The 21929-nt window shown below is 39.4% G+C and overlaps 1 long non-coding RNA gene across 2 annotated transcripts in view; it reads right to left on the reverse strand.

Annotated features, from left to right (window-relative positions):
* Nucleotides 1-9: 9 nt before the first annotated feature.
* The window catches only part of LOC117831131, a 59832-nt gene continuing 37912 nt past the window's right edge, over nt 10-21929 (reverse strand). Inside the window, exons 3-5 of one of the 2 annotated variants that reach the window (XR_004634924.1) lie at nt 1888-2139; nt 1000-1123; nt 10-677 (exon numbers count right to left, since the gene is read on the reverse strand). This is a non-coding gene — a long non-coding RNA (uncharacterized LOC117831131). Of the gene's footprint in view, nt 678-854; nt 1124-1887; nt 2140-21929 lie in introns of both variants that reach the window. The other variant, XR_004634923.1, reaches the window with a different exon arrangement.

Below are 21929 nucleotides of genomic sequence, written 5' to 3' on the forward strand. Positions count from 1 at the left end.
TTTTGAACATCCCTTGTTTGTATGTTCAATTTATTTCAAATGTTTCATGCTGTGTGGGACTCCCAACATCTTGGTTGTGATCTTTTTTTTTTTATCAGTGTCATCCTGAACCTGTCTTAATCATTCAAAGTCTGAGTCATGTCTTGGCCTTGTCAATTCTATATATTTCATCCAACAAATAAAAACATTAAAAACCAGTTACATCAATATGACTTTTCAAATATCAACTTTGAGCCCTTGTGAAGCAAATAAAACTAATAGCTGATTATTTCATTACATATTCAAAACACTTAACACTGAGCTTACTTTTTAAATCTTACACAAAGCTTAGAGACACATTTTCCTCCTGGTTAACCTTGCAGGCTTGTCAGCTGGAGCATTCAGGGTCATGTGTTCATTTCATTTAAATCTCTGCTATTATACATGTCATGACAATTGTGTGGCTGTTATTTAGTGATGATAGTTTCCTAATTATGAATAAATGAGTTACAGCTGGGCTCACAAATCTCACCAGTAAAAACTTGATGATGAAGGATTTTCTGTACTTGTCCAAGAAAGACATTAGGTCCTTTCTGAGAACTCTGTCATCGCCATCGCCCTCCCACACAGCATGATGTCTGGCCAGGTGGCAAATTCTTCTCCATTGACAGCTTTGGAACAATTTAGGACCTCATTTTCTGGAATAACAAGAGATGTCAGAGCAGTGTGTGCCTTGGTAAACACATCATTTACAAGGAGAATACTATTTTTACACTTTCCTTGCTTCGCAATTGCATGTATCTGCGATCAGGAATTGGAAAATGTGGTGTGTTCTGAGCCAAGGTTAATACCATAGTTGTAATGAAGAGACTTACAGCACATTGCATTTAATGGTGACCTTTTCTGCTGTCTCAGAGCTCTCAAATCATTCCCAGCTGTCTGCCAGTACACACTGGACCAGTTACCTCCCCTTGACTTTAGTGGCAGAAACAATCGATTTATATGATCCATGCTGCTCACATGCCTCGCTGCAGAGGCAGTCTTCATCATCCAGAGGTGCTTGTTCAGGTCCAGGTTTGTGCATGACAGATGAAACCGGGATTCTTTGCTGAAATTGCTGCTGCTCTGCACCATAACCAGCTCTCTGTTTCAAATGAAAAACCAAGTCAGAGGTGATTTTTTTATGATTATTGAAGCAATTTTATTTTATCTCAGAGCAAAACCTACATCGGTGGTCCAACTGAGGCAGCATATATCCATTTATACAATACTTTGCAAAGACCATCAGCCCTGCCATTGGACAACCGTTCTCCAAGGAGAGAGCTTCAGTTGTGTATTCAGGCGTTTAAACGGTGCGCAGTGTAGCATCATGCTACACAAACCACTTGATAATTCACTTTTCAGCCTTCTCTTCATAAATGCAAAACAGTAGAGCTGGAGCTGCAGAGTTAAGTCGGTTGGTTTATTAATGAATTGAAACTAATGAATTGCCAACTATGATGGAAAAATCATTTCAGTGATTTAACAAGCAAATATTTAGAAATGTTTGCTGGTTCCAGCTGCCTGGACATAAGGATTTGCTGGTTTTCTTTGTTAATTCTGAAAGTAAATGAAGATTATTTTTGTTTTGGATCCTTGGTGGAACAATAAAGTCACAATATTTTGATATTTCATGGACTAAATGGTTATGGATTCATCATGAAAATAATCAGCAGATTTATTGATAATGAAGAAAAATGCTTCTCATGGAATGGCATTTATCCATACTAATTTGGGGTACATTTTTGGTAGAAATTCTCTTGGTAGCCTCTTATTCCTGTGATTTTTCAATCAATCCCTTGCACAGAGTGTCCCTGGATGTTTGACTGGGTATGGGTGTTTGTAGGTAATAATAATTTCTCTGTTTACCTGCTGGAGGATAATGTCCTTCTGGTACTCAAATAAATCATCCTCAAGCTGCTCCCAATGCATAACAGGAGTTGCACCATTGCATCTGGCATGGAAACAGAAGACCGGTTTGCTCCACACTAGCGCCATCTCCACAGCAGAGGACAGGCTGCCCAACATTATGGACGACCAGCAGGAATCTCTGGCATCCAGGTAGGATTCTCAGACTGTGGCGGTGGTACTGGGGATTTACAAGACCACACTCAGGCTGTGCTGTTCAGGAAGAGTAGAGCAATGTGTGTGAGTGAAAGTTGGACAATGACATGAATAATATTTAAGATAATAAGAAAGATTAAAAATAACAAAAAATATTGAAATCATCATTGATTTAAACTAACAGGATAGAAATAAAGTGAACATTTGAAACTTTGTGGAACAATTAGTCAAGTTGTCATGGTTTCGAAGTGATTCAGATCCAATGTATGTCTTTGCATGTAACTTCTATGCCCCAAAAGCCAACATAGAGGGCTCGATCAAACCTTAGAAAAGGACATCTTTTAAATGTATTAGGGATATTTTGAAGCAACCAACCAATATTCTCTACTGTTGTTCCCAGTGGCAGACCATGTCGTCCAGCTACAGTTGACTCGCACTGTCCTGCTCTACTCTGGGAATCTGTGTTCAGCTCTTGAGTGACCCAGCACTTAGTACGTTGGTAATTATTGTGGTGATGACAAGTTAATTATTGATGATGATAATGGAAGGTCTTAAATCGTTTGGTTGCTTCATTGTAGATGTTCCTTATTTTACTATTAAAAAAAAAAATAATAATAATTCTTATTTACTTTTGTGCATTGCCTTTACAATGCTTGGCAGTACCTGCATCCAAATGGACATGAAGCACTTTGTTACTCTTACTGATCTTGTTTCCTCTTGTCTACATCTTTGCTTGCGTTGTTCTTGTTCTCATATGTGCGGCGCTTTGGATAAAAGCATCTGCTAAATGACATTGAAACATTGTAACCAAATTCCTTGCTGTTAACATGGATATTCAAATTTCAATTTACAGACATAAGTTAAGAAAACACTATAAAAACAGTCCAAATTGAGCTCTATTTATTTAACATGACTAAACACAGAGGGATCACAGAGACTGCAGGTAAACAATCTCACGTTAGTTTGTCAAATTTGGCTAACCCCAGCAGAGCTGGCCCCTTGCCATTGAAACAAAAAAATAATTGAGACTATTAAACTTAAGGTAAGTAAACAGTCCAGTTTGAGCACAATTTAGTTAACAACGCTAAACACGAGACATCAGCATCTGAGGGTAAACAATGGGAAATTGGTTGGCCCAGTGTGGCTAACCCTAGCAGAGCTAGCACCTTCAGCCTTCTGTCCCCCTTGCGGGTTAATGTCCCCATGCCTGTGTCAGTGGTTCCATGCCTGTTTAGACACAGCCAACATATAACTATATCTATATTTTAATATCAAAATACTCACAAAAAACTCTGTGAGATACCATGTCTCATCTGTGTTATTTACATCCAGGTAGTAGGGCATTCTAACATTATGACAGTAGCCATTAACTAGGACTATAGCCCTGGCAATCTGATGCTGGCTGCACTACAGCTTAGACCCAGCATAAGGCCGACCAAGGATTATCCAAATAGTTTTAATTCATTCAACTGATAAGTAATTCTGCCGCCATCTAGCAAGGGTGATGACATTTTAACGTGTAATTTTAACGAGCATGCTGTATAAAAGGTTGAACCAGTTTATATCTTGGTAGCCATTAAAACACTTAATGATTGCAACCATGATACTCTCTGTAGTGACCCTTTGACCCTCCCTCATAGTATTACCATCTGAAGTCCAGTGTTTTGCATCTGAAATGCTGTCACATCCATGGGTTTACTCTGTGTTTTATGGATTATTTTCTCACTAGCACCTAAAACAACTCAAAAGATTTAGTGTTTCAAAAAGTCAAGTCTGCCACAAAGTTTCAAGCAGAGATTTAGCAGCAGTTAGTGATGACATTTGTGAGACATTACATCTGATAACACCACACCCACGCAGTCCTGGAGAGAAACATGTTGAAATGTTAAATAAAAAGATGTTTCTGCCCATAATTGACTCCAAATGTTTCTACATTTCGTCAAGAGTATTTTATGTGATTGGGTAACACTTCAAGTTTGAATTTAGGTTGTCACAGCCTCTATATCAGCCTGGCGGCTGTGTTGTTGTACTAAAGCAATCACTTCTAGCTATGTCACTCATAGACAATATGGCTTATTTGCACAGCCATGAGTCAGGACACTCCATAAGACAGTTTTTTAGGGGACAGTAAATGTGTGTTTTTTTTTAGAGAGAGATCTCTTTCAACTTCAACCAAAGAACAGACTTGTTTTGCTGAAGCAATTCTAAAATCACAGCTGAACTATCTTTAACCTGTGTTTAATTAAAGCTTCTGATGAATTCTTACACTCATATGGATTAAATTGCTAGGACGAATGAAGGATCCACTGCCTGCTCTGTTAAAAGACAATGAAGCCCCCTCAGTGTATAACAGTATCTAAAGCGCTGCTTTGCACTTAAATTGAGAGACTTTCGATTGTGTTGCATAAGCCCATTAGATGACCAAATGATTTGTTTGTTTCACATCTGATTTTCTAAAGTCAGATAACGAAAGCACCAAACGAAGCTCTATTTTTTAACTGCCTGCAGTATTAATTAGTTTTACTGCTCAATTAAACGCATTTTCTCTTTATCATTGCATTAGGAGACTACATAAAACACACACACACGCATCTGTCTGGGTAAAAGCAGTAGAAAAAAAAGGAAGAAAAATGCAAATAGTCAGAGTGTTGGAGAGTGCACAGCAAATCGGTCCTGCAGACTTTGCTTCAGGCGAGCTTTGAAACAGAGGAACAGGAATATTTGAGTTTTTATAAGGATATTAGGGATTCAATTGCCTTGTTTTTATTGAATGTGCACGTGTGAGTGTGTTTGGGTGGATGCATGACAGGTAGGATACATGTTTTTCTGGGTATATGACAGACAGAATGCATGTTGACTGTGTGAAAGCTCCGGGTGCTCTGGTAAGGTTTTCCCTCTAACACCCAGGAGAACTCGGATGGTTCGGAGCGTGCTGCAGTAATGCGTTTTCAAGAGAAGCATCTGTCATAAGCTTTATATCTCAGTGCGAGCGCGGCCCATTGAGCAACATCTCTGCACCACAGCTTGATCCATGGTCACTCCTCCCCCCCTGTCGGCTCCCAGTCCATTTCCCCCCACTCTCCCTCCCCCTTTTCCTCCACACCTGTCCCTCCAATCATGCATGATCCTGCTTGATGGTGACTTCACCCAAGGCCAGTGTGCAATGCATTACTCTAAGGGTCAGGTGTGGGTTTTGTGTGGTATAGTGCATCTTAGAGCAGCTTAAAAGAGGGAGATCTTGGGGCTTATCATGGCAAATTACAGGTTTTTAAAGTGAAAGGTAAAGAAAGGTTTTGTTATCCCTTTTGAGAAATATCACAGGCGTATTTAAACTCTTTCTCCTTGCAGAATAACATGGTTGGTGTATTTTTAAAGTCTCCATTTTAATACATACACCCTATGCTTGAATTTAAGAACCACATTCCTTTTCTACATAATTGTCAGGCATAACCTTTAGATAATGCTGAATGACCTTTAGCGCACTGGCAAGCCTTACTCTCTGGCTAATCTAACCCATCAACATTAAAATCATTTACCAGGTGGGGGGCTGATAGAGCTTACCTTGCTTTGATGATACCGCGAGGGCTGCAGTAATTTGCAGATACAAATAAAAAAAAAGATTTTGCATTAGCAAGCATCCCAGGGTGTTTTTGCAATCACTCAGGGGGATGCAGAGGAAAAATATGATTATATGCCATATACTACACTTCAGTCAGTTTTTAATTGAGGGAAAACTGGCATTTAATTAACAATTGACCAAAAGGAAATGAGTTTTATTGATTTGTTTGCTAAGGGACTACATTCGTCAGTGTGTGTGCAGCTCACTCGTTGGGTTCCTCGGAGGGAACAGACAGAGACTGAGTTGTTTATCAGCAAATATTGTAGCCAGCACTTGGAATTCTATAGTGCACACTCGATATGTGGGCACGTGCCTGCTGGGAGAGGAATGAGTGACCTACAATAAGTAAGGAAAATACAAAATAAATTATATATTTAACAATCCAAAGTCTTGCTACTTCGTGCTCCAATTTAAAGTAGTTCATATCATTGAGTCACTTTTAGTCAGTCACAAATCTGCATCAAAATTAGTATGCGTTTTCCATAGACTTCATAAAAACATGGACAGCACAACAGTTTCCCAAAGTGAAACCAAAACATTCAGAGCTCCCACTAGTGCCTAGCTCCCATAAAAGGTCTCTGAGCCGTCCTACTCCATTACAAAAGATGGAACATTGGTAAAACTAGAAGAGTGCCTGGCTCCCATAAAGGTCTCTGAGCCATCCTACTCCATTACAAAAGATGGAACATTGGTAAAACTAGAAGACGTCAATACATTTTTCACAAACATGCTTTCTGTTACACCAGTTAGTTCTTATCATGCTAATTTATGAGCAAGCGTTTATTTTTTGTGTTTTGAGAAGCTTAAAGAGGTGATATTATGCTTTCTCATATTTCAAACATAGATTTAAAGTCACAATGTTGCTAAACGTGCAAATTTGACTTGTTGAAATGATGAGGTCATCGCATAAGGATCTCCTAACTGGCAGAGCTGTATTTTCACGGTCTCTGGAGGGCTAGCCAATCAGAGGAAAGGGTGTATGTGGAGCAGGGGGCCTTAAAGATACAGTAGCTAAAACAAGATTTCAGATAGAGGCTGAGATAAGGGTTTTCTAAAACACCAGTGTGAGAAAAACATGGATTTATTTGAGCTGTAAATCATAAAACATTACAACAGAGGTACCAGAGGGACATTTTAAAGCCAAGTCACCTCCAGTCTTTGGTTGGTTGAGTTCTCAGCAAATTATATTACTCCAAGCAGCAACACATAGCTTAATATATTAACAGACAGTGGTCAGAATTTGAATTACTTGACTATGTAAAAAAATACTTCATATTGTTTGATAAAGTTATTAATCTATTAAAAACAACTGTCTGAATACCTGTAAAAACCATAGACTGTAAAAAATATGGACGTAGTATCCGTGACATCACCCATCTGTTTCTGAACGCTGTTTTGAAGCCAATCGGCTGCGGCAGCCATATTGCTTCTGTCGAGCCAGTGTGACGTAAAGAGGCAGGCTTTAAGCCTCCTAGCCAACAGCTGCAGTGTTCCTGCAGGCAGCTGTGCCTCTGATTGGAGGACTAGTAATCTCAATATCTTTCTAAAAAAATTCACCCCCCTCACAGTGAGAGGGCATCGAGAAATTAGCTATTCAGACTACACTCATCTTTTGTACCAGGCTGTAAACATGTTTATTAATGCTGCAAAGATCGTCTTTTTCCCATTCATGTGTATGTGACTTCCGGTACTTCCGGAGCCAGCCTCAAGCGGATCCTTGATGAACTGCAGCTTTTAACACTTCCACATTGACTCATATTTTTAGACCGGAGGTTGCTGCTTGGTAAAAACTAATTTGTCCAAATTCAGTGCACACTACCTTCCTCTGGTTTGACAACTTCAACAGGCTTTGGGTTGGCAGAAGTCACACCAGTGACATTTTAATGCATTATGATCATTTTGTTTGTTATTGTTGTTGTTGTTGGGTTCTTTTACCTGGAACTAATGCATTTTAAGTAGGACAGAGAGGAAACCTAGCAACAGTATGAGAGAGACAGAGAAACTGTCAGAATGCCTTTTGAAAGAGGTTTTTCGAGCAGACACATTTGGTTTTATTCTTTTTAATTATGTAACATATGAAGTGGTGTTAGGGATGGGCACAAATGCCTTGTTGAAACTGAAAACAAAGATTTGGTTTGGGTAACTCTGAAGACAGTAATGGCCTAAAAAACTAACTGTTTCTTTTTCTCTACTTTTTCTGACTTCATATGGATAAGGTGTGACTGTAATAGAAGAAGAAATGAGCTGATACCACGAATGACTTCCTATTGTTTCAGATTCTGTTCCTTGAAAGGCAGCCAATTCTGAGTAGCATGTTGATTCCTTTTCACTAAAACAATACATAGAATGATGTAACAGCTGTAGGCCTATACCACTAACCTTGTATGGCAAAGCTAAAGCTTTCACTTGGCAACAGAGATGCACATACTGTTCACAGCCTTGTTTTACTGGTAGGATTTTCCACTGTAAAATATTGCCAGATTGCTGTTATACTGCAATCTTTCATTTATAGTAGTACCTCACTGCAAATATATATTGATGACGTGAGATGAATAAACTGGAATCAGTTCTTCTTTGCTGCTTTGAAATAGTGCATGCCAATGGCAGCAATAACATATGCATGGATGCATATCGCTGCAACTTGTCTTGTAGGTTACTGTTTAGGTGAAGAAAAAAATGGACTACTTGTCAAACTTGACATGTTTTGATACAGTTTTTCTTTCAAGATTCCGATTGTGATTCCACAATGCAAGAATTGGCAGAGACAGAGTACTACGGTGGCCCTGAAGTGCAAATCACATGATTTGCCGTTGTGTTTTTTGATTTGTCGTTGTGTTTTCTGATTTTCTGTAGTGTTTTCTGATATGCAGTTGTGATTTGCACTTCAGGGCCACTGTAGAGTTCTCCTCTGATATTATTGTGATTTCAACAAATCATGTTATTTGTATTCACATATGCAGAAGATTCTTGCAAAATTTCAGAATTTTTCAGGGTTGGCTGCATGTGTGAACATATACAGGCGAAATTTTCATTATCTGGAATTTTTGACGGGTAAAATTCCCACAAGAATTTAGGGTGAGTCGAAGTGATAGCATGTCAGAAAATTTAAAAAAAAATTAAGCACAAGCAAGTGGGCAAGGTGATGTCGATAATATCATGCGACTGGAGCAAAACCAGAAGAGCAACACACAATAGGCCGGATAAAAACATCTTAACCCTGAGGTTGAAGATGGAGCACACTGAAGTCTGGAGTTCCTGTTCACAGTGGCACACAGAGTGACAGCTGTTGCATGTGAACCAGTCCTCCACAGAGTGTTTCAGCAGATCCTCTTATTATATTTTCATGACAAGTGCAAACACCGGGGAACAGTCTTTTTTTTACCCCCAGTAGGTCAATGCTTTTTCGCCTCTGCTGATCCTAAGCTCACATCCACACTGCCAACATGTTAGCTTGTGTGTGGCTGTAGTTAAACCTTTCTTGTAGCTAGACAAGTGTATTTTCTTTTTTACTTTGACATTTTTTGACCACAAACTTCCTGCAGTTTTCCTCAGAAAAGTCACGAGATGTTGTTGTGACTTGTCTGCCAGCTGATTTTATAGAGGTTTGGTCATCCTATCTGAAGTGGCAGGACAACCATGCCCCTTGTTGTCCGACAGGCTATGACACTTCTTTTTAAATCATCCAGTTTGATTATAATAAGACTATGGTATGCTTAGATTTGGGGCATGACTAAATGAAGCACTGTGCTGATTGGTTGCCTGTTGTCTGAATGGTGCAGATGGATGCAGAGGCGAAAAAACACCAAAATGAATGTGCGCTCCAGAGGAACCTATGCTGACACAAGATACATGTTTCTTGTACTAGACTGGAAATTTGATCACACTTACTGACAGCACATCTGCTGTTGTTGGGTCATAAACTGTTGGTAAAAAACTTTCACGAGGGCCTAAGTCGAAGAAAGCCTAGTTTTGTACTGACCCCAAGAGGCAACCTCTGGTCTATAAATATGAGTCCAATGCAGAAGTGTTAAAAGCTGCAGTTTATCAAGGATCCACTTGATGCTGGCTCCGGAAGTAACGGAAGTCACATACACATGAATGGGAAAAAGACGATCTTTACAGCAGAAATAAACACATTTACAGCCTGGCACGAAAGACCAGTGTAGTCTGGATAGCTCATTTCTCGATGTGCTCTCACTGTGAGGGGGGTGAATTATTTCCTAACGTGGCAATTTCGAAGATATTGAGATTACAATCTACAATAGTCTTCCAATGAGAGGCACAGCTGCCTGCGGGAGCGCTGCAGCTGTTGGCTAGGAGGCTCAAACTCTGACGATTGGTCTCAAAACAGCTCTTTAGAAACAGATGGATGACGTCATGGATACTACGTCCATATTTTATACAGTCTATGACTGACCCTCATCCCTGGAGCTGTCTGATCTGAAGTGGTTAGCACAAACAAACAAACAAAGAGAAACGAAAATTTGGATCACAGCGTTCCAGTTAGAGGTGGGACAGTGACTTATGAAATCCTCTTTGCTTAGGTTCAGGCCATAGACTGTATAAATGTCAGCTGTGCCTCCCATAATGGAAAACTCGCAATCTTAATAGCTTCGAAATTGCCCAATATGAAAAAATCCCCCCCTCCCCTGTACAGTGTGTGCCGATCGAGAAATGAGCTATCAGGACTACACTCGTCTTTTGTACCAGGCTGTAAACGGCTTTTTTGAATTTGTGTGTATGTGGTTTCTGGTACTTCCGGAGTGAGCCTCAAGCGGACACTTCAGGAACTGCAGTTTTTAACACTTCTGCATTGGCTTCAATTCTCAGGGCTGGAGGTTGCCGCTTGGGTCAGGCACAGACATGAGTTGAGTATGGCATTGCAAACTTGTTTGAGGGAGAGAGAAAGTGAACGTGTGTGATCTCTTTTCATTTTGTAATTTCATGACATAATACCGTTACTGCAAAATGCAACAACAAAAAAATGCTACAAATTTTAGGGTAATATTGCTCACCCCATGTATGCAAACACTGACATATAAGTGTGTAAGGGGGAAAACGGAGGAAGAATTTCCAATACTGGTATCAGTATCAGGTTATCTTAAATTATTAGGGTGTATAGGAGGTATTTTTACATATTGCATTATATTTCAACTCTCTCAAGTAGAGGAACTATATCAGAAGGGGGGATAAAGAAATAGTGAAGCAGTAAGCAGCTTGACAGTTTAAAGCCAGAGGGAAAGTTGAAACAAAGAAACACATTTGGTAAACCAGCCTTGATGTGAAATGTGCATTAAATTCTGGGATAGAAGGGTGCGACTGAACAAAATCACTTTATTGCCTCTTTTGCAGGGTGGACATTCTGGACTCATGAACAAATAGATTTTTGATTGCAGCATGTCAGCACTAACACACACTTACACACACACACACACACTTACACACGAACAGGCCTCACAACTACTTGTTAGAAGGCTGCTTTGTGGGTGGTAGGAATGGTTCATTCCAGATCTCCTCACCAGCAGAACTGTGTGGGTGGAGGAGCATGTCTGGAGTATGAAAACAGTGCCAAGGTTGTAGCTCATAAAACTGGGTAAACACATGGCAATGGCACACACAGGCACTCATACACCTATACACACGCACACACTTTTCATCCAAGTACACAACCTTCCATCAGTGTTACAAAACACACACAAACACACATATCTGCTTTGTTGCCTTGTTCATGTGTGTGAGCTGGCTCGATGCCTGCCTTGAGAAAATGGTCCAGACTATTTCCGCCATTCAGCAGCCCCAGGTCTGATCATTACAGGCAAAATTAACTTACCATCCCACAGCCCCAAACCTCCAGTTTATCCTCCCTTTAATTTCTTTCAACCTCTTTCTATTTCTGCTCAGTCAAAAGTGCTGTGAGCTAAACTTCAGTAAAGGTTGAGCCTAGAATGGAGTCAAAGTGGTTTTATTAGCACATTTCATGATGGTAATATGTTTCCTGCTGTGCAGTTTAATAATAAAAAAAAAAAAGACACGGGAGAGTGAGAATAGATAAAAGTATTTAAAAGCGACTGGTCTTGTGTATCTCTCTTTCGTTTGATGGATCTTGGGCTCGTGTTGACTGCTGATAAGCCTGACAGAGCTGTTCTGACTCTTGACTCAGAATACTGGTTTCAAAGCAGCCTGTGTGTCCTGGGTATGTGTGTGTGGATCTGTGTGTGTGTTTGAATAATATGCAGTCCAGTCATTCATCGCCGTTTCATTCCTCAGCTTCATGAATAATGTCAGTGTGTATATCTGCATCCATTTTGAATCCCCACATTGGAAGAATGCAGTAAAGCTTCTTTTCATTGTAAATCAAAATTAATCAATTAAACTGAATCAACTCACTGCGCCAAACGTTGTGTTTATTTTGTTAAACTGCACATTCCTCTGATATGGAAATCATCCAGCATGTGTTTGAACACTTATTAATAAAGCAGGCGGACTGTTCCCAATAATTTGAATCTATCTTATTCACACTCATGTAAGGGTAATGGGGCAGTGAAACTACTAAAAAATGTGCATTTTGAATAGAATTTTAAGTATTATCAGAGAAGTTTTCACAGCAATTGAATAACACTTGGGTGTGAGCAGTAATTCACCAATAAAGCTGGTAAATATCTACTTTGCATTGTTTCTTACTAGGAACAATGCTTATTGTCAGCATAAATAACATCTGGTACAATAGAAAAAAAATGGGGATCCCGCCTAGTAATAAATGAAATGAAAATGAGTAGGTCCATTGAGGACTGACAACACCCAAGACCAAACAAGACAATTAGAAAACAGGGCTGATACAGAGGCTGAAACTATTACTTAGTGAATTGTCGGACAATTTATTGGCAACAATTTTGATGATCTATTTGACAATTGAGGCCTTTGGTGAGCAGAAGAGCTGCAGATCCTCTGGTTCCTGCCTCCCTAGTATACAATTTGGCTGGCTTTCTTTGTCTCAAATGAATGTTCACTAAAAGCCATCAGGGTTTTGTGTGTCGACTTGTAAATGGGGCCGCCATGAACACATTTCTTATTCATTATTTCTTATTTTGCATCCTGAGCATTCAAACTTCCATTATTTTTAATTAAGCATAAAGCTTCAACCAAAAATTATTTTAACATTGGTTCACTTGCTATCCTTTATTACAAATAGTGGACAAATATTGAGATTTAAAAATGGCAGAGATTTGTCTATGACAGTTTCCAAAATGTTTAAGTGCTGTCTTTTGTTTAATATACAATACAGATACAGAACACCAACAGTGTTGTGATATGTTAAGCATCATAGTTTTCCCAATTTTTATTTTGTTGTTGTTTGTTGGTTGTTGTTTTTTTCTATTTTTTTTCCTTCCTGCAAATTGGGTAAAGCAAAAAAGATTGGCAAACCCTACATTCAAAGGATAGGCAGTTAATCAGTTTATGTTCAAAGCTAATTCATAAGCTTGCCAGTAAGCTTGTTAGATACAATAATTTTCATATTAAGATATTCTCTTCATGACAGTAGCTCAAAAAACAGTGGGTGAATGAAAAAAAACAGCTGACTAAGGATGCGTGCGCTTAGCCGACTAAACACTTAAATGTTGACGCCGTTGCTAAAAAAATTATACCCAAAATCTATATTATGAACAACTTTTAACATTTTAAATTGTGTTGTAAAGTTGGGCATTTTAACATGGGACCAGAAGGGGGTTCCTTGGCTCTTGCATTCAGCCTAAACCGCAACCTCCGGTCTAAAAATATGAGTCCAATGCGGAAGTGTTAAAAGCTGCAGTTCATCGAGGATCCACTTGAGGCTGGCTCCGGAAGTACCTGAAGTCACATACAAATGAATGGGGAAAAGATGATCTTTACAGCTGAAATAAACATGTTTACAGCCAGGTACAGTCTGGATAGCTAATTTCTCAATCGGTACACACTGTGAGGGGGGTGAATTATTGTCTAACACTGCAATTTCGAAGATATTGAGATTACGAGTCTTCCAATGAGAGGTACAGCTGACTGCGGGAACACTGTAGCTGTTGGCTAGGAGGCTCAAAGCCCGCCTCTTTACATCACAATCGCTCGACAGCAGCAATATGGCTGCCGCTGACTATTGGCCTCAAAACAGCGCTTCAGAAACAGATGGGTGACGTCACGAATCCTACGTCCATATTTCATACAGTCTATGATTCAGCCTCAAGTGGGCACTTGAAGAACTACAGGGTTTTTGCACCTCTCAATTGGCTCTAATTTTCAAGCCTGGGAGGTTGGTGTTTGGGAGTGACTCACTTTTGGAGCAAACCTCAAGAGGCCACCTACGGGTATGCATTGTTGGCACTTTAGCACTAGCTTCTTCCATGGTCCCAAAGGTTATTACTCAAGTGTTCTATTTAAAAGATTAAAGACATACAGAAAAATAAACCGTGTCAGATAAATAACTGAAATAATGGAGCAGTGACCACAACTTCTGCTGATTCATGTTCTCAACCAACTGATAATTTGACCCATTAGCTGATAAGCGCTAATGAAGTCAGAACATATATTTACATCTGCAATCTCAGTCTTCTATTTGATAACTCAATGCTCCAACACACTTAACACAAATTCCTGTCTTCTTTGAAGCTCCAGTACTGAATGTAAATTTATTACCCAAATAACAGACATGAGTTTGCTCTGTGACCTATTGGGAAAAATGTTTCAAAATAACTCTATTTCCTTTAATTAGAAACAACTTGGAAAGATGTTGACATCCCTGGATAGTACTACAGTATCAGAAGGATAACACTATTCTTCGTTCAAACACTTGTTTCTGTCACCACTAAGAAAGGATGGCGAATGAAAGCATTAAAAAGAAACAAGGCACAACTTTGAAAACAGCGTCAGCTCCAAAGTGAAGATCATTCACTAAAAGAGTGAAAAACAAGACAGCCAATATGTTGTAATACCAGAAAAATGAAACCCAGATGGGTGACAGCCCTCAGCCGTCTTCAGGACTCAGGTTTCCTCCCTCTTTGGGTTTGAAACCAGGAAAAAAGAGATTAAAAAAAAAAGATGGATTGAGTTCAAGGATGCCTGACAGATGGACAGTGGAGTTGCGGGGTTAGCCCCTGGCAGTCGTAATTAAGTTGCGTAATTGCACAGATAATGATTCAGTCTGCCTTCAAGTGAACACACTGCATGACACACAGAAGAGAAGACTTTGTCATTTCCTCGCTTTATTGCAAATGTCATTCTATCCCCCCTCCCCACAAAGAAAAAAAGTTCCACTCCTGTTTGCAACCAATGAATCAAGACTATAGCAAAGTGATGGCAGGTTTCATTGTTAGGTTGGTGTATGATACAGTCCCCTCGGTTACCATCGCGGCTATTCACAGAGAAATCAATCCTCTGTGCTCTGAAAGTTTATACTCTGCCTGTAACTCAGGGTTTGTATTAGAGCACATACACTGTTATATAAAAAAACAGCCTCCACAAAGTTATGGTAAGCAGTCAAGGAGCGTTAAAGCTATTTTATAGACACTTGCCTTATAAGACCAGAAAATGGGCACTAAGGCTATACACTAAAACACTTGAAAAGTCATACAGAAAAGGCTTTAACAGTTGTGAATCTGTCAGAAAGAAAACAACAAGCAAGAAATATGGAGTTGAATTTGTTAACAGTGCATAATACATTGAAATGCATGCTCAAAGACTTGCTGTGCAGCATTTTAAAATCCGTTGTAGATGCAAGAGCGAGCCAAAATATGCATGCAGAGTAGAGTGAATTTTTTGTTCATAACAAAGGCAGAGCCACACACATGAAAAATTTGAACTTGGGAGCCTATTCAACAGTATTATCGATGATATGCAAGAAAAAGAAGAGAGTAATGTGGCTCGGTCGTTAGCGTGGTAGTTGCATCAAACCCAGAGGCTGCAGAAACACTGTGCAGCCATCAAAGCCAATCTCTCTAACCTGCACTGAACTCTGGAAAATCTGAATATGATGTTGTTTTCAGAGTGAAGTTCTGGTTAAAAAGGAAAGCACGATGGAGACGGCGAGAGTTTCCCCAAAGATGGAACTGCACTGTGCACTTGAGGCCACATAGAGGCTGCACTCTCAGCTCTCAGCCTCATCTCTGTGATGGAGGTATCCACTGAAACATGCAACAACAACAACTCAGGCTCAACTCCTAAAAGCATTTGGCTGCGAGCTCTGAGCATCACATGTTGCTCAAAAAAAAAAAAAAAAAAAATCCCCCTCTACTTCAGATTGCCTCCCCAAAGGCACTCAGACTGGAGTTAAAAGATGAATGGACATTTTGATGAAGATTCAATGCACAGAAAACACAACCTTCATCTTAACTGATTGCTCAGTGCAGACACAGCAAGAACATTTGTTGTTGATGTAAAACACTATCTCATTTGAAGTGCACCTATTGTGTAACAGTGTTTTTTTTATCGTCTACCCCATGATGGTGATAAAATGATTGTTGTACACACACAAACACACACACACACACGCACACGCACACGCACACGCACACACACACATAGTTAGACAGTTAGTACTCTGCTTTGCCTTCTTATGGTGGTGTTTTAATATTGATTTCTACCTTTGTTCAGGCAAATACCCTCAGGCCTGCTGAAGATATCCTTTTAGGGCCTGTGTCCACTATATGCATTTGCTTGCACTAGCAGCACCCATAGCCTCAATTTCAGAGCACTTTTTACCAGTGCTAACTGTTACTAGGTTACGAAAGTTGTCTCATGGCTCTTAGGAATTATTAATAAGTGGTTAAAATGCACTGTATGCTTTATATTTGCTTTTTTTTTACAGTGGAATTTTAGACAGTTTAGAGACAATTTGTAGGAATTACATATGTTGTAGCATTAGCAGCAGCTCTGAACCTGGAAATTATACATGAAAAAAAGGTAGCTGGTCTTTCTTCCGTCAAGACCTCCACCATTTTTGTAAACAAAGCTAGTACCAGAAGTCCAGCCCCTTGTTGATTTTGATTGGATCTGTGAGGAAGATGTGAAATTGACAAGTGCGGCAATGTTCGGAAAGCTGAACTATTTTCAATTGAGAGCGCTGAGAACTCAGACTGTGGTGTTTATGGAACTCATAGTGCTCAAAACACTGACCTGTATTGGTTTTGTTTAAAAAATAAGCAATGACAGGACAAACAAATTACAACATTACTGGACACAGGCCCTTAAGCGCTGCCTGCAAGAAGTGTTGGAGACCAAAGCATGTTCTCATGATGGGGGAACTAGTTTTTCAGATTTGTGTACTTACTTTCATTTCCTGATAAACATTTATTTCTTTGTTGATAGTTCATTTGCATATTTTTAAGCTAGTATATCCAAGTTGTTGGTGTTTGTATTACACCAGTGCATTGTGCATAAAAGCAACTTCATAAAAAGTTTGAAGCCTAACTTTCTTTTTATTTAGTTGGTAGCTGGTAAGTTTGGGTCTGTTTTTGTAGTTTCTCCTGTTTCCTCATATGTTAGGCTTTAATAAATTTTGTTTAGAGGTCTTGAGTGTTTTATTATATCATTTAATTGAAGGAAATTCTCTCATTTTATCCTAATTCTTTGCCTTTTTGTCAGGTCCCTCACTCATCAAAATAAGACACACTCAGGGGTCAAGAATTTCTTCTCTCTGTGTTGTTTCTTCCTGCACAAAAAGGGCATGCAGTGAACTGTTGGCCTTCTTTCATAAATGTGTCCTAACAAGTATGAGATCTGACATCAGTGACAATGACCATACATCCCCTGTGTCTGTAGAAGGCACAAAAAGAAGTCAGTGATTCCCTGGAGGGCACATTTGTTGCCTTGGCTTCAAATTGAGCATGTTTGAGGATAAAAAATGACTGCAATCCCTGAGTCTCTCATCTGGACACTCATGCAAGGCATCCTGTATGTGAAAACAGCACAGTGGAGGAAGACAGACACCATGCAGGAGCTTTCTGCTGCTCTGGTACTCTCTCTGTGACTGTTTTATGCCTCTCTGTCTGCACCTGTATCTTATTAAAGATCTCGATTTTTGTTTGTGTTTGATTAACTAAGACGCCTCTGACCCGTCAACAACCTCGGTACGGCTAAAACTCAAACTGTTTAATCAGTGTCCTCATCATTAAAAATAATGCAGCCCCTAAGGACTCATTGGAAATGTTCCAGATGAGTCATAAAGTACAAGTACAGGGGACATATGACTGAAGACAAACAAGCGTACAACACAAAGGAGTAAAAAAGCATCACAGACTGAAAGTAAACTATAGTGTTTGAGTTATAAACACCTGTACAGACTGAACTGATAAAAACACATTCATCATACACAGATTCATTTTAATTAGCCACGGTGTTTACTCCCCCTCATTCTTCATGTTAACAGGCTCAAATGATTTGTTTATTTTTCATTTGGACACAAAAATCTGGTATTTGTTGTAAAGTAGATCCGGTTGTATGAGCAATAAAAATCTAGCCATTCATCATTATTTATACTGCTTTCAGGGTCGTGGAGCTGCAGACTGGCCCAGCTGTCATTGAACAAGACGTGGGTACACCATGGATAGATTCTCAGTGTATCCAGAGTAATCCACGAATGCACAGAGACGATTTGCAAACCCTAATACAAATCTACTTTTCTAAAACATACAGTAACAGAATATGTATGTACCCGAATAGGATCCTTATTTCTGCTGATTGGTGCATGTGTTCATAAGCAATATTTATGATGCATATTTATCAGTAATTATATATATATATATTTTTGAAGGTTCATATTCTCCAATTTTATAAAATTGTTTCAGGGAAATATTTCAGCCACTTGCTAAAATTGCCTAAATATCAAGTTATTTAAAGCTCCTGTAAGGAACTTTCAGTGTGTGCTGATTTTGGCGCCCCCCTGTGGACAAAGTGGTACCTCTGTTCTTTTACTGATCTTGTCCTGTGCATGGTTAGGTTTTGTTTCCGGACACAAAAAACATCCTCTTGTACTCTTCTGTCAAATGTTGAATAATTGTTTTGAAAAATGTATGAAAGGCTGTTTCTTCAGCATTTGGTAAATTGTATCCTCAGACAGCTTTCCCTGGCAACGGTTACAAGGGTGGAAAATCACCAGAACAGAAATTGTCTGTGTTGTTGCTGATATTCTTATTTGCCTTTATTGGTCACAAAGAGGCATCAGTATTAATTGCATGTAGTCTGTTTCATAATGAGCTTTAAGCAAATTATCAAAACACAATATAGATTTTTTTGGACACATGCTTATTGTGTTGACAGGATGTAGTTTTGTCATTTGGGGGTGTCTAGGTTCCATAAAAGCATGTTGGCCCTGTCCTGCTGGACTCTAAATAAACCTTACCAGTGATTCAGTCAGTCAGAATACAGCCGGACACACAAGTACTGCATGTCAGCCTCAGCATGAGACTACTTCCAATTTCAATCTTCCCCTCACAGGTGAATACGAACACACAGAGTTAGTGCACAGATGTGCTCTTTGCAAACACAAACAGTGGGTTTTGGTCTACAACATGAGTGAGTCTTGCTACGAGGTTCTACTAATGATGCATCGCCTGAGGCACACTGACAGGTCTGCTGTAGGGGGCCTGGCATGAACACCACGCCGCTGATGCTTTCTGCTGACAGATATTGACTTTTTCTGAAGCCGGGCCTTGTGCGGCTGTGTCGGTGATTACCATGTTCTGCTTGTTTGACATGTGGAGTGTGTCAGGCATATTCAGAGATTTATAGCCCCACACGTAGTGACAAAAGATACAAACATGACCCACCATGACATATTTAGTCTAAATTAATCTGTATTATACGTTTTCATTTCAACTAGATGCAATGGTGTTACATTCTATTCTTATTTACAGTTCTCTTTAAGCCTCAAATCTACCTCCTTTACTTGTTCCTAAGTATCTAATTAGTTCCATTGTTTGAAACACTCAATCTGGCTTCTCTGTCTTTTCAGTCTCATGTGCAAGCAATCAAACATGTTTCATGCACTGTATGTGGCTGGGGTGCATTTATTGTTCATGCTGCAGTTACTCAAATTCTGGCAACAACAGCACTACATGGCTAAACTAGTCTGTGTATGCATATAAAAATGTGATTTATTTGCACAGTTATTTCAGGCTGGTCCAAACAAGCGTACAGCCGGCTCACTAATAAGGCCTCACTCAGAGTTAGGAGGGTATCACCCAAAAACCTGTTGTAGTGGCTGGACAAACAAACACAAAAAAAGGCAGTCTAAGAGACATCTGACAAATTACTGAACTAAAAACAACAGATTTCTAAATCCACAAAAGGTAAGATTTTGAGTCAGATACTGCATACAACAGATGTTTCACCACAAAAAAACTAGTCATTACCTCCACACAGCTATTCAGGGGTGTGTCTAGACGGTGGCCAGGGGTGGTAAAAGAATTTCAAACTTTAGGGTTAAGGGTTTATTTATTTTCCAATTCAGTCTCAGTGTTTAAAATAATGGTTAAAACTCCAGTGGGAGAAAGCCTCATCTCTCCAGTGCTATTTGAAAAATCCCTGGCTCAGATTGAAACTTTAAACCCTTCTGCTGAGAGGGCGTGGAACAACTACCCACCACATTATCATGCCACTTTGCAGTGCTCACTAGTTTAGGTGTATTTACTTTTCATTTCAAACTGGTTGTTCAACACTTCAGTTGGAGAAAGCCAACACCCCTAAGAGGAAGTCACTGATCTTTAAACCTCCTATTGGGAGACGTCTTGCTAGCTAGCACTGGTCTTACCTGCACATGGTAGTATTAGTGTGTCTTGATTACAACTTCAATCTGACTACAGCATGTGCTGAATATTCCAGAAAAATCCCCTACATTCTGTGACTCTTCTTATAATATTTGACAAACTGTAGCTATATTTGAGAGAGTGAGCATTCATTGACAACAAAAATCTCTGTATAAATCCACTGCTTAATAACAGATAACTTAATGTGTCTTTAAATATTGACTGGCCACCCCAATTTCTGTTCACATTAGAAAAGCAATCATATTTACATCCATTGTTGAATTTGCAACAGCTTATCAGCTGTATCAATGCCATAATGTAAACAAGTCAACCTTAAATTACTGTATTTGCATGTCCCAAAGCAAAATGTGACTTTTAGTTACCAAAACTTAAACCTCCCTGATAAAAAGAAATAAACATGTTTAAAATAACCATCAGAAGAGCATATTTGTTGTAGTTTTTTCACAGTATACATTTTCAGGCCCTGTGATAGGCTTGCAACCTGTCCAAGGTGTACCCTGCCTTATGACCAATGACAGCTGGCATAGTCTCCATCGATGGATGGATGGATGGATATACTTTGAGGATTTTCAACTTCAAAAGACTTTGAAAATCTACCAACATGCATTATTATCATGCCACAGGGTTGCAGGCACAAACCTGCCTGGCATGTCAAGCCTTCACCAAGCCAGGACCCTCAGCAAGGCCTGGTCCATCGTGGCTGAATCGTGCCATCCTCTTTTTTGTGAATTTTGCCGGCTTCCCACAGGCCGCAGATTGGCAATGCCAAAAAGCAGGACAAATAGAAACTCTTTTGTCCCGGTAGCAGCTAGCCTGCTTAAAGATGCCACATAGCGATTGTTTTTATGTTGTTATTGTTTTGAATGTTTTATTGTTGGTGTAATTTGTTGTACTGTTTTGTTTATGTCACCGCTGACTGAAAAACAAATTGCCCCCCGGGGATAATAAGACACCTTGAACCTTGAACCTTATACAACTCACATACCAGCTACTATGTTTCAGCCTTTTAGATAAATTACTAAGTGACCAAGTCACTAAATTCTATACCAGTCTGACAAAGCATTGCCACAGCAAATGCCTCTTCCCTTATCTAACTTATCATGTATTTCAGAGTTTCCTCCAAAAGTAACTGACTTTAGAACAGTTTGGCTTAAGGCAAACAGCCCACCTGCCATGAGATTCTCACTGTATTTAATTCTGGAGGTGAAGTGTGAATTTGTTAATGACTTCTGCCTGATAAAGAGGAGCTTTGGGGGTTCTCAGCGCTGATACTTTCTCGACACTGACACCTTGGTAAAATAACAGCCTGCCAGAATTTTCAAAAGTGATTGTCTTAGTGTCAGCAAAACCATTTTTTCACTAAGTCTATTTAAAGTGTTGTTTATCATGTGTATGGCTGCAAGAATAATGTGCATTACCATTTGATTGTTGCAGTAATT

The sequence above is a fragment of the Notolabrus celidotus genome, chromosome 19, assembly GCF_009762535.1.
Source record: "Notolabrus celidotus isolate fNotCel1 chromosome 19, fNotCel1.pri, whole genome shotgun sequence".
NCBI lineage: Eukaryota > Metazoa > Chordata > Actinopteri > Labriformes > Labridae > Notolabrus > Notolabrus celidotus.